This window comes from Microcebus murinus, chromosome 1 (assembly GCF_040939455.1).
Source record: "Microcebus murinus isolate Inina chromosome 1, M.murinus_Inina_mat1.0, whole genome shotgun sequence".
In the NCBI taxonomy this organism is placed as follows: Eukaryota; Metazoa; Chordata; class Mammalia; order Primates; family Cheirogaleidae; genus Microcebus; species Microcebus murinus.
The window spans coordinates 124,265,965-124,280,639 of record NC_134104.1 but is presented as its reverse complement, the minus strand read 5'-3'; the positions used below and the strand labels follow the sequence as shown (position 1 = coordinate 124,280,639).

At 35.0% G+C, this 14,675-nt stretch overlaps 1 protein-coding gene across 3 annotated transcripts in view; it reads left to right on the top strand.

Annotated features, from left to right (window-relative positions):
* NEK11 (NIMA related kinase 11) overlaps positions 1–14,675 on the top strand; it is a 250,945-nt gene that overhangs the window by 48,761 nt on the left and 187,509 nt on the right. Inside the window, exon 1 of one of the 3 annotated variants that reach the window (XM_012766914.3) lies at positions 13,807–13,906. The exons of the other annotated variants lie outside the window; for them this stretch is intronic. The gene's annotated coding sequence lies outside the window, so the exon portion shown is untranslated. Of the gene's footprint in view, positions 1–13,806; positions 13,907–14,675 lie in introns of those variants that run through there. 3 annotated transcript variants of the gene reach the window in all.

Below are 14,675 nucleotides of genomic sequence, written 5' to 3'. Positions count from 1 at the left end.
AACTGAACTCTCACAATTTCTGGTCAAGAACTAACTAAATATTGAATAGGGAATAGTTCCCAAACTACCCAAATGGCAGAATATTTCAAATATTGGTGTATTCTATTTTCTTCCACACAGGGAGGAAGTGGAACTACTTGCTGTTCCCTGCTCATCTCCATGGTTTCACACCTTTTCATCTTTTCTTCCTTCCAGAATGCCCTTCCTCCTAGCCTCACATCTTCAAGTCTTACCCAGCCTCCCAGCCCCACTTAAATGCCACCTCCTTTTCCACAATCAAAAGTTCCAATACACAAGGTTCCCTTTCCATAAACAAAAGCTCCCATAATCTCCTGGTTGGCAATCACTCCTGATCCCAGCCCTCCAAACTTTCATTGCATTTCTATTTCACATGGCACCCAGCACAATATACATTCTCTGTACCATCTCAGGCTCACAACATATGGGATTGATCTTTTTCTGATTCATTTTTCTATCACATCATGGACGTAAGTACTGAACCACAAAGAAGTTAGTTAGCACTCAGGATATATTTTTTTATGAATTCTTTACTGTTTTCTTCTAGCTGCCTCGCACATCATTTCTGACAAATACTGATGGTAAAAGATAAGTTATTGGATCCTTCCACCTGTTACATATGTCAAAAGTATTTTTCCCTACCTTATTTTGCTGATACACTAACAATGCACTACTGTACTAGAGACCTGTGACATATTGCCTGAAGGTCTTCCATTTGGGTGAGGATAAGGCATCTCCAGAAACCTGGGCATTAAATTAGTAGGCACAATAGAAAATAGGTGAGATCACATATCTTCAGGAGTGGGTGGTGCTGGTGGAGAGAACATATAACAGGGTAAAAAGCAGGAAATGTTGGACTTGCCTGTTTCCTGCTCAGTGATATTAACATAGCTAAACAAAAATTATGTTACTATATTAATAATGCCGGTTTTCAACCTGGGCTGCACATTAGAATCACCTGGAGAGATTTTGGAAATCTGTAGGCCTGAGGTCCACCTTTAGAAAGTTGGATTTAATTGATCTGGGGTATGGCCCAGGCACCAGGATTTTTGAAAATTGCCCAGGTGATTCTAAAGTACAGCCAGGGCTGAGAACTGCAAAAATGGGGGAATGGTTAGTGTGGAAACAGACAAATAGGATCATAAAGGAAAAATTTGGCAGTGCTTGTGGACTACTGAGCAGAGATAAGGCCCAGACCTGAGAACAGGGAAGTCTGGCCCTGGTGGTAGGTGTAGTTTTATGATCAAACCACCTAGCTACTTGGCTTGTTGCTATTATTCATGAAAATCACCCACCTCATTCTCCTTATACCCAAGCAACCTTCTGATCCCAATTCAGCATTCCATGTATGCCTCTTGGAATAGGAAAAAATATGTTGGCTAAACTGACATGAACTCACTTTTGCCTTGGCAGTTCTAGTTCTTGCTGCATATGAATAAATTGCCATTCTGGATTATTTATTAGTTACTTATGAGCTTGAAGTTTACAAAAGCAATAGTAATCAAGGGTCTTTCCAAAGCCATTACCAAGCCCCAGCTCTGTGTCAGATACAATTACAGAGTGTGGGATAACAGAGATCATATGATAATATTTAATGAACTTGTCTGGTAGGATTAATGAGTTGTTTATATCAATGGCTAAAGTACACGGAGGAATGTCAAAAATGTCATGGGAAGGATGTGGTTCAAGTGCTGTGGGACTTAACAGGTGAAAGAAATGATTCTGACAGCAGGAACCATGGAGGGACTAGCATTATATTTGAACTTGAAGTGATGGTAAGATTTGGCTAGGTGGAGAGGAACAAGGACATTTCAGTTAAAGGGAAGTATGTAATAAAAGGCTAACAGGTAGAAAAGCATGGGATGTGATTTAGGAATCTAATGCTTCACCTTTAATTGTAATGTGTTTGCAGTTAAACACATTTCCTAATGTTAACTTATATAACCATAGTGCAATATCAAAATCAGGAATTTACTATTTTACCAGTTTTCCCTTAATCTCTTTTGTCTGTTCTACGATCCAATGCAGGATTCTATACTGCATTGGGTTGTCGTCTCCTGGGTCACTCCTTAGTATCCTCTAATCTGTGATAGTTTCCCTTATCTGCCTTCTTTTTTATGACCTTGACACTTTTGATGAGTCCTGGCAAGTTATTGTAGAATGTCTCTTGGTTTGGATTTGTCTAATGTTTTCTCATGATTAGATCGAAGTTACCTATCCTGGGCAAGACTACTGCAGAAGTGATATTGTATCTTTCTCAGTTTCATCAGGGGAGACAAGATGTTGGTATAATATATTATTACTGGTGATGTTAACTTTGATCACTTTGTTAAGGTTTCATCTTCTGGATTTCTCTACCGTAAAGTTACTATTTTTCCTTTTGTAATTGGTAAATATTTTGGGTAAAATACTTTGAGATTATGCTAATAACCTATGTCTTCTCAAACCTTCACCCACTGATTTTAGTAGCTTTCAGTGGAAGTTGCCTACAGCAACTTTTGCTGTACAGTTATTTGTCTAATTGTGATTATGTATTTCCCTCATTCTTTCTACATTTACTTATTGGGATTCCTCTGTAAGGAAGAGCTCTTTCCTTTTCTCCATTTATCTATGTATTCAATTATTTATTTATATCAGTATGAATTCATGGATTTTTAAAAATTACATAGGATACTACTCAGTACTGGCATTATTTATTTTATTGCTCAAATTTTTCCAACTTTGGCTATTAGGGCTCCTTTGGGTTTAACATAGCCTCATCCATTTTTGAGAAGTGAATTCTTGCTTATTAATTTTATTTTACAGATGAAGAAACAGGACTCCAGAGAGGTGGAATGATTTTCTGACTATCATATGACTAGATGATGTTGAATTTCATGTGAGGCAGGACAAGGACTAGGGGTGTTGGGAAGGCTGCTCTGTTTCTTGGCTTATTCTCACTTATGATATGTTTCTTTATTTCTATTTCACATACACATACTCACAGAAACACATATGTATTAATTTGTTCATACATACAAGTTTTAATGTAATAATGATATTATTTCCTCGCAATAGGAAACTAGTTAGAATTTGAAATAATGAAAAGTATGTGGACTTTGGCATCACATCTGTTCAAATCTTGATCCATTTTCTTGAGCAACTTATTTCTCTGACTCTTTTTATTGTCTTAAGAGAATGTAACAAAACCGATTTTATTAGGTTTTTATAGAGATTTGAAATGATAAACATTGAAAAAGTGACTATCAGAGCTTTGCTCCTAGAAGGCCCTTGATAAGGGAAGTTATTATTAATATAATGATTCATTATTTCATTGCTACTCTCCCCACCCCCCAGCTATTTCCTAGAGGACAAGCTAATATTTATCTCTTGAATTTTTGGCATGTAGGCTTCAGTATGAAGATTCATGCCAAAAGAAGGAAACATGCAGATTCTAACATGGGTCTGATAGTAACTTTGAAGCAAATACTTTCCAAGGATCTGTTTGTACTGTAAAAAAGGAAATTTGAGAGGCTTGTTAGCTCTCAAAGGGTCCTTGTTGAACTTCTACTGGGTGTGTTGGGTCTAGTATTAGAGACAAACCATTTTCCATTTTTCAAAGCCACTGCTCATAGTGATGCAGCTCTGTTTGAGGCCACCACCTCCCCACCCCAAATTTGTTATTTGTGGATGAGGAACACTCTTGGAGTGTGACTGTTGTGACATTGATGACCATCCTTCCTGGTGTGAGTTCACATCAGGTGTCCACACATTGGAGTTGTCCACACATTAGGACTGTCCTCAGCTATTGGCATTGCTGGGATTTCTGCTGATTGGGGGAACTAAGTGTTGTTATCTTCCAAAATGGAAGTCCTCTTCAGAGAGGTGGGTCCTATCAGGGCCCTCTGGTTTTCCTGGGAAGGTCTATCCAGGAGTAGATAGGCCTCCTTGAATCTGCCTTGTACCAATTCTAAGAGTCTAGACTTTGTTAGTTTGGGAAGGCTGTAAATAACGTGTCTCATATTTTTGTACACCTAAACCGATCTGTTCATGATTTTCGTAAGTATCAAAAGTAAAATTATTTGGTTTGTACTATTTACTTTCTTTGTTTAAACTACAAAATATTTCGACCTTTTAAACAAAAAGAGTTAAAAAATAAGGCTGCTGATTTTTACTTAAAATGGTTAAATGTAATTATTGAAAAGCAAAACTAGTTTCATTTAAAAGAAATGCTCTAATGCATGAATAGAAAGCAATTCATAAACCCAGTAGAATTTATAACATTTGTAGTATGGCTTTAGCAGACATGTAAACTTATATCAATATAAATGTTCAAAAATAGCATCAAAATAATTCAAGTTTATTTTAAAAAACAACCCAGTACTTTATAGATGAAAGCATTATTTCATATCACTTTCTCTTAAGATAGTGAGTTCTGCCATTTCATTCTTATTCACATACATTTACCTCAGCAGAAGGAACACTAACTCTAAAATAATTTGGAAAAAAATAGTAACTGAACCAAATGATGTTCATTTATATTGTTGGACATGAATGTCATGATATTACATGGCATTCGTTAGTAACTATTTAGAAACTGGATTTTTAAATTTTGCTTTTAAGAGCATAATATGGCTTGACACTTGCCCTACTCTTTATGCAATCCATAGTGTGAACTTCCAAAATTCTAGGGAAATGTCTTCAGTTTCTTTAATATAATGACAGAGGATCTCCTCACCTACTGCCTTTACCTGTTTTTTTTTTTTTTTTTTATATTCTCCTAAGTAATGTCTCAGGCTTTTAAAAACATGCCATTATAAAATGACCCTTACTAAACCTTGCCTTTCCTAAGTACATCTTTTGCCTTTAGAATTGCATTGGACAAAATATTTCCATTTATGGGCTAAATATTAAATATATGGCTCATTTATGTTATTGTCTAGCACTGTTTCTCAAAGTATGGTCTATGGACCATCAGTCCTGGAATCACTGTAAGATGCTTGTTAAAAATACAGATTCCTGGGCCTGATCTGGATTTACTGAATCAGAGCTTCTGTTGATATGGTCTAGGAATATGCATTTTAAACAAGCAACTTAGGTGATTTCTGAAGTACACTAAAATTTGAGGTCCACTGGAAGGATGCTTATATAATACAGATGTGCGTATGTGAGGGAACAGCATTTTAAGATGTAAACCCAGTGAATTAATAAGGACAGCTTTTTCATTTTAAAATGAAGTAGGGCAGAATAATTTTTTAAGCTCCTTCCAACCTTAAAATCCCGAGATTATTTTGTCCTTTGGATATGCTTTTAACATTGTAGTTTCATTGTATTCAGGCTTCTGAGAATGCTCTCCTTTGGTCTTTTAAACTGGTTTTAAGTACTTCTATTGCCAACTTTAATAAAAGGATTAATTTTTTATCAAATCGTTTTAGGATTTAAAACTTTATAATGACAATCAAAGATGGAATTTAGAGCACTATATTTGAGTTGTTCTTCATTTATTTAAGGTCTTGGCATTTCAAAGTCAATCTATTGTTGGCTAACTGGGATGAGGGATAGAGGAGATACCATTAATCTATCAAATAGTACAATTTGGACTACAGATTTGAAAAGCCTTAGAAGAAGTTAACATCAATTCTTTCATTACAACTTTTGAGTGATCTTAGTGAAGGAAAGCATTTTTCTTTCTGTCAGCAGTATAGACTTGGGGCAACATTAATATTGGTTAAAGTCAATACTCTTTTCATTAAAGTTGTTTTAGCAATAAAAGTCACCACTAAATATTTCTCAAAGACAAAGTTAAAGAAACAATGCACTTACAGATATTATAATAAGAACTTCTTAATTTAAGGTGTGACATTTCATTAAAAACATTTGAATTTTACTTTGAAGATAGCTTAGAGAAAGAAAGTAATAAATGCTTTTCATATTGCTGAGTTAAAATCAGACTACTTCACAAAAAACTCTCTTTGTTATATCAAAACATAATTTGTTTTGTCTTAATCTGTGACTGACTTGTCTACCTTGATTAAATCCTCAGAAAATTATCTACAGAGTGTTTATTAAAAAACACTATAAATGCAAAACAAATAGTTTTTCTTGGACATAAACATGCAAAATGAAAATCATAGGAAGAGTAACTTTAGGAGCACAAGACCCAGTTCTTGGATTAATTTAATTTTTTAGTGCTCCATCTTCCTGTTGATTGAACACATCCCTTGCTTAATACTAATAACAGATACATTTCTTCTAAAAGTTCTACCCAGAGGGCAAAGGGAAGTTTGTATATTTCCTTTTGACATTTCACTTGAGGCCTACTATTAAAGGTCTCAATCTTTTTTCGCCTTCAATAGTCTCTATATTTATTTAGTTAGTGGAAATCATGCACTTAATATCAGCGCAGGAAGCAGACACACAACTTCTACTCAAAGACAGCGTAAGAAGGTGATTGTCAGACCAACAATAAATGTCACCCAGACAGTGTGCTTCCCTATGGCAACATAACTCACAGAAAATATAATTTTGCTCACTCATAAAGAAAACAATACCGCAGTTGATATAAAATGTATAGAATTTCATATTTCTTTAACTAACAGTTTAAAAATGACAATAGGAAATGAAAAATGGTATTGCAGTTTGGGGATAAATTCCTGAAAGGAATGCTATTTTAATGCACAAATTTCTGTTGAATACACAAATAACTGTTAAAAGGAAAACTTTAGGCAAATTACATTTAGCTGAGTTTATTTGAGGCAAAAATGATTCATGAATTGGGCAAAACTCAGAACCAGAGAACATTCAGAAAGTTCTGTCCAGCTACATGAGCAGTGAACTTTTATGGGCTGGACACAGAAGCAAAATAGAGAAATCATCTGATTGGCTACAGCTAGGCATCTATCTTATTTGGGCATTGGTGTAATGATTTGTCTGTCTATCAGTGATTGAAACTCTGCTGTTTGTTATACTCTGTAAGTTAGGCTACAATTTGTTACATAGAACTCAAGATATGGAGGCAGCCTCAGACCAAATTTAAATTAATTTAACAATTCCCTGCTTCTGGCCAGCATCTCGATTTTAAGAGACTGACCAAAACTTTGGGCATTGATGCCACTCTTTGTTAGCATCATAGTGGAATTATTTGTTCTCACGATGGAATTCACATCAGGTCAGTTGAATGCTTCTTTATATTCTTTGTGTTTTTGTTATTATAATAGTAGTGAGACCATTTGATGTACAACAGATGGCTGACTACAAATATTTCAGACTCTAGAGAGAATACAGTCTACCAGGGAGACTATTATAATGACTATCAGGAGGATAATATTAAGGGACTGAAGTGTATTCCTTAATAGGAGCCCCCATGAATCAAACGAATTAAAATCAGATTAAAAAAATGAGTTCGAAGAGGAACCTACTTGTTTTAATCAAGTAGCTTGTTTGTTGATTTCTTACAATTGAATTTCTACCATATCAGACATATTTATCAAAGTGCAGCAAGAAGTGTTAACTGTCTCAAGAACTTTCCCCTGTTCAGCCAACAGGTAGTACAAAGCAATCCTATTATCTAAAACAATATTAGCAAGAAAATTTAAAGAAGTTTGCTGTACAACTATAGCCTTTGCAGTAGAGTCAGCTATACTAGCTAATGTTTGAAACAGATTTCAAGTCATATCCTCATTTATATTTGTTCCAAGCCAGGGAAGGAGCATTCTACAAAAGATATCCATTTAGAGGAATTTAAGCCTGCTGGAAAATTTAAATCAAGAGGTTTAGACCAACTGTCTAGTTTCCACTTGGTTATGGAGTGACAGTGGTACCATTAGAATCTCTAATCCACATTGGCCCCTTATTTCCACTTATTGAGACATGGAGTTGCCTACACATATGGTTGATTGTTAAATCCTTCACAGATAAAAATATGTCCTGGAGGGACACAACAGATATTTCCTTGTGTAATGGAACTAGGAGTAGTGGAATTAGAAGTCACCTAGGAAAGCACTGGTAATATTTATTCAAGGCTTCATTATTGAATCATTGTATGGTTGGACGATATGGACCATTAAGGGGTTAGGTTTATTAATTTGTCTACAATCTATCGAATTATTTTTTTTCTTTTGGTTTTCTTACCCAGTTTGGGGCATAATTTATGAAATCCTCACCGTAGGGTTTTCCTACTGATAGACTTAAACAAGGAATCTGAATATGTAAATCTAAAGATCTAACCCTATAGAAAGGACCAGATGTGCAATTTGAACAAATAATCACACTTGAAATATCACTGACATTTTTTACAGGGTGAACTACAAGATCTCTAAGATCACGTAGGGCTTTAGATTTAATGTGACATACACAAAATTCAGTCAAGTTCCCTGCAGAAGCTATTGAGTATGAAATCTTAATTATCACAATATCTTGCCGTGTTTAAGCAGAAAAGGAACACAAGAAAAATAGGAAAGGGGATGTAGGTTTCATGGTGACAGGGGAGAGAAGTCTTGACTCATGATCTTGGGAAAGCTGTTCACATCTAGAATGCCTTCTGATTCTGGGGGAAATCAGCTTACAATTCCAGGGTCCTAGAGGGGCCCTCTTGAGTTGAAATATACGGATCCAAGACTCAACGCCCTGCAGTGTTGCTGCAGTGTGCGTGGTGAGAAGAACTTGGTATATGGTCCCTTTGAGTGGGGCTCAAGGGCAGTCTTTCTCTGGTATTTTTTCCAAAAAACTCAATTTCCAGGTTCTAGATTGTGAAAGATCTAGTTGTCATCAGTTGGTGGGTTACACAGTGCTTCTTTTACCTGTTGAAAATATGCTTTGGCTTAATGCATTAAAACCTTGCAATACTGAGTCATGTCAGAGTTTATAAGAGTGTCAGATTCATGAAGTTCTATTACTAGGGACATAGCCTTCCAGTAACTATTGCATTAGGAATCAATGTTTTCCAATGGAAGTAGATGATTGCCATCAATCAGTTATACCTTTGACCAAGGCAATACAATACAGTTGATTCAGTTAGCTTTGCCTAATGCTATTGTGTTTGTAATACATTATAACTTATACATTGGAATGAGTACCTCTACCAGGAGAATTTTCTTCAGGAATTTCTCATGAAGAAAACACATTTTCTAATAACCTTTTAGCTACTGTTATAACATCAGCCTTCCTGCATGATGGGAAAGCCTCTATATAACCAGAAAACATTTATTGAAGGCAGCAACTGAATGAAATCCATCTGTAAGTATTCAAATGACCCAGCAGGTGCTAGAAAATGAACCATCTGAGGTTTTTATTGTCTTATCAAAATTATGGGTTTGACAGACCAGACATTGGTTATAAACCATTTTAGCAATTTTAGAAGTCACCTCATTATTTTTTCACAATTTGGATTACTTTATCTATGATGAGTTAAGGAGTCCAGACCTTTTAATAATGGAAGCTTTATGGAAGCATGAAGGATCAGATGACTGTCTAGGCCCTCCATGAGTCCACACTTAATACTGAATTTATATCGTTTTAAATACCAGTTTTGTTTCTCCAATTCAGATGCATAGCATGGTTTATTAAATAGATTATTATAGGTTATTTGACTTAGATCCATCTTATGGAGTTCATTCAAATTGCATATCTTAACAATTTCAGTACTGGCTGACTTAGCATGAAAACCTGCGGAAGCATTTCCTTGGTATTCAATGAATTCTTGTTTTGCTTGATGTTGTCTTAGCAGTTTTATGAACCAATAAGCTTATTTATTAGAATTCTTGGAATTCTTATCCAGTCTAATTATATGATCTTAAAGTTATCAGAAACCTGTACTTGTCAGAGTTTTTTCCATCTCCTCAAAGATGAAACATTTGTTTATTATATAATAGTTGTTTGTAATAGCTTTCAGGGAAGTCCCAGAGTAAAAGAAATTAACAAGACTTACAATGGTCGTAAATATCTGAGGAATGTTCACTATAATGCAATTAACAAGGAAACTTTGTTATTTCTGCACATATATTTTAAGATAATAACTGGAATTGTGACTGATAGATAGTCTTCTACCAAGATTATCAGATTTCATACAATTTCTGGAACACATTAATAACATACCCATACAATATAACTTTAAGAAGGTTTAGCATCACTTATTATTTGACAGTACTTCCCATGCAAATTAATACATCAAATAAGCCTAATTAGTTTAACAATTCTCTTTTTATAAGAAGAAAGGAAAAAAATTCCTTTGAGATATTCCAGAGGTCCATATTGAAACTTCCCACGTTAGTTTGAGGTCAAAAGGTCTTAATTTAGTATTTGATTTTGGAAAGTTTTCAAAAAATATCAAAAGGTTTAAAATACTTGATTAAAATGGGATCACAGGTCACTGTGAACAATAGTCATTCATTTATTCAGAGTCATAATTAAAAGACTTCAAAGAAAGTTACATAGTTGTAAAGAAACCTTGCTTTTTAAATAGAGAGGACTCTGTTTTCTTAGGTGATCAAAAACTTAATAAATTATTGACAACAGAAAATTATCTTAATAAAATACAGAATCTTTGTTTCCTAGGCCAATTACCCAAAAAATAAAGAAAAACTATACTTCTCACAGTTTCCTATTACAAGTTAGAAGAGGATCAATACTCCAAGAAAAACTTGTTTTAGCAGAGAGACAAATTCTAATTTTCTGTCAGTGTATTTTTGATATTGATGCTTAATTTTTAGAAAAACTTATAAATAATTCTTTTCTGATCTTAGGCAGTTTGATCACATATAAAATTCCTTTTCCAAGATTCCTCTTCTACAAACTTTCTTAAACTGTCTTATATCCATTCAGTTTTTGTCCTATACTTCTCCTCTTTCTCATTTTGGAACATTCTACTTTAGAACAAAAACTATTCTCTTTTTCTTATAACAAACAAAAACATATCCTCATAACGTATAGCTTTTCTTACCAAAAGCACATCTTACTCTCTTTGTATACATGCATACAGAGTTGTTTTTCTTATTATTTCTATTAATTTTAGTTACATATATTAATTAGAATTCTTAACTATTAGTGACCTTAATTTCCAGTGCATACTAGGAAGCAAGCTATTGTGATGTCACACCAGCAATCAGTAGATCGAAAAATCTATGCATCATAATTTCTAGGACATGTACGTTTTCATAATACAATTTTTCAGTGTGGCGCAGAATGTTTACTAACAGTTCCAAAAATCTTTAATCCTCTGTAATAAGAAACTGTAGACCAAAATGTTTGTACTCCCATAATTTCCTGAAGTAAAAAAAAATTAAATACAAAAAGAAATGATATTGCTGATATGAAGCTTAAAAAGAAAAAAGAGACTATAGAAGAGGCAAAATTTTATCTGTGTTCTCTTAGGGTTTGTTTTGTTTGGTTTTGGCTTGGGCTAGGCCTGAGAATTAAATTGTTGTTTGTACAGATTTCCCTCAGCCTCAACTTTTCATCCTTTGTGATAAGAATGTTAAATAAAACCTTCTGGTATAGGAAGGACATTCTTTCCATGGATATTTTATCTTATTTAAGTCTTGTTTTTAACAATTATGCTTAGAATGCTTGTGAAGATAAGACATTAAACAGCCAGCCATCACCTTATTTTTCTTGCTGACAAGTTTTGTAATGTAGAGATAACATGAACTTATTTTACTAAATAAACCTTGGTAAGAAAAGTACATCTGTATTATACTTAATGCTGACAATTCTGAAGACATACCTGCTTTAATCAAACCAACACATTTTTGCTACCTTTTATTTATCAAAGATTATTCTAGATTATGTGTACTTGGAAAACATTTTAGGTTAGTTTCTAAGAGTTTAAGGAATACTTTATATAAGCACTCTTATTTTTCTTTAAATAGATCTCTTTCACAATTTAATTTTGGCAATACCGTAAAGAGTAGAAAAATATCACACGTATATAACATACATGCTGACATAAACATACACAAAAACGGATTTTATAGGTTTCATTAAAAAATTTTAGCCACATGCTGGGTGCGATAATACAAACCTTATTAATTTATTAATGAGTATTTAGAAGCAAATTGTTTTTCTGGCTAATGGAACAAGATTACCCATCCAGATGGCTAAAGCTTTTGAGTTGACTAATATTTGTAGAAAAGACTTTTAAGGTTTTTTCATTTGCCTTCTCTAAGGAATCTTTTAATGAGGCAATCTTTGATTCATTTAATCTTATTTATTTATTTTTTTTTTTTGAGACAGAGTCTCACTTTGTTGCCCAGGCTAGAGTGAGTGCCATGGCGTCAGCCTGGCTCACAGCAACCTCAATCTCTGGGGCTCAGCGATCCTACTGCCTCAGCCTCCCGAGTAGCTGGGACTACAGGCATGTGCCACCATGCCCGGCTAATTTTTTGTATATATATTTTTAGTTGGTCAATTAATTTATTTCTATTTTTGGTAGAGACGGGGTCTCGCTCAGGCTGGTTTCGAACTCCTGACCTTGAGCAATCCGCCCGCCTTGGCCTCCCAAAGTGCTAGGATTACAGGCGTGAGCCACCACGCCCGGCCATTTAATCTTTTTGATACCTCTGTGTATTAAAGAATACATCCATTGCTTTTGTGGCACCTTGGATCCTTCCTTTTTTAATATGCCTTACCAGCGAATAATTTTATCTAGGTTAAAACTTCCCCACTGTGGTCACTGTAATTCTGAGTTGTCCTTAATAAGGTTTTAAAAATATATATATGTTAGGGTCCCAGAATCTTTATACATAAATTTAGCCAGTATCCCAAAAAGTAGAGTCCTAGACTACTGGAGTCCCAGATTCCCTAGATTCAGAGGAACCCACTTTGAAAAGGTAGCTACCTGGGGCCTCTAACTGGATCCAATTCAATTATCAGATCCAATCCGATCCTGTACCTCATCAAGTAAAATTGCTCAAATAAAGTCAGAGAGCTCAAAACACAGATTTGTGGAACTTGAATCCAAGAGGGAACTCGCTCAATACCTCCAGTTGCTGCGAGAGATCAGGGTGCACAATCTGGCAGGTACCTTTGTGTGGTCACTTGGTGCTCCTAGAGGTCACTGAAAGTCTCCTTTGGACCCCACTCTGATGCCAAACTGCTAAAAGAAAAGCTTTACACAAATTAAATTTAGCAGAGTTTATTTGAGCCCAAAAATGATTCATAATCAAGCAGGACTCAGAACCAGAGGATGTTCAGAGTACTCTGCCCAGCAGCAAGAGCAGCTAACCTTTGTAGGCCAGGTACAAGCAGAATAGAGGAATCACCTGATTGGCTACAAGTAGGCATCTTCCTTATTTGGGCATGGTGTGATGATTAGGCTGCCTGTGATTGCTTGAAACTCAGCTGTTTGTTATACTCTGATTAGGTTTTGGTTTGTTTATATGCTAAGCTAGGTTGCAGTTTGCTATGTAGGAACTCAAGGTAAGGAGGCACCCTCAGGCCAAATTTAAGTTCATTGAACTGAACAATTGAAGCACACAATTACCTATACAAAGGCCATATTCATAGAGACAATTGTACTTAGGTATGGTCTTTCTAAAGTAATAAACATTGGGTTGATATAAGAAGCTAGCAGATAGCTTCATTAATATTTCTTTAAGGCAAAGTTTTCTTTTTCTTTTCCTTCTTTCCTCCCTCCATCTCTCTCTGTCTCTCTCTCTCTTTCTCTTTTTTTCCTCCTTATCTGAAGTCATTTAGGAAGGCATGCATGATAATGATCTTTGAGGGACTAGATATATTTTATCATATCAAAGAAACTAAAGGAGATATTGAAAGATGATCTTATTTTAACTTCTTTTTTTTTTTGTATGAGAGAAAGCTTCGCTAGAGTCCTGCTGGATGGAAATGAAAACCGAGAGTAGAAAAATATATACAGTCATTCCTTGTTATACGTGGGGGATTGGTTCCAGGACCCTTTGTATGTACCCAAATCAACTCATACTCAAGTTCCACAGTCGGCCCTGCAGAATTCTCATATATATAGACAAAGTCAGTCCTCCACGTACATGGGTTTTCAGTCTCATGAATACTGTATTTTCAATCTGTGTTTGGTTGAAAAATATCTGGTTATAAATGGACCTGCACACTTCAAACCTGTGTTGTTCAAGGGTCAATTATATATTTACAGCTCACCTTTCATTTGAAGTCCTTTCACGTCTACTACATGTTATAATGAATGATCTATTGTCAAAAAATGTTTTTTGCATCTTATATTGAGGGAAACATTATGAGAGAATAGAAACATCATGCGAGTCCAGCAGAATTCCAATAAACTGTAGGATTAAAAAGAAAGTGATATAAAGTCAAGTTAAGAGAGTGAGATGGAAACAATGGTCTTTTTGACAAGGAGTCAAATATTCAATTCACTATATTTTTGAAGTCCAGCAAGCTTTGATCTCCTCGAGCCCAGAAAATCTAGCAGGAAAGTGTGCTTGAGCTAGGCTGCAAGTGAATGTTTGCTATACTTCTGACTTGTTATGGCCCTGAGTGGAAGGGGAGAAAATGCTAAGCAAATATTGGTACATTGCACTGAAAGGAAATAAAAAATGCATTACAAGTGAGTTAGTCAGTTGACCTCATGTTGTTTGATCAGAAGTAATTTCTCATGGATTGTCTCATTGCCTATAAATTCTTTTCCTTTGCATCTAATGACAACTCTGTCATGAATAGCCTGTGAATAGCTTCAT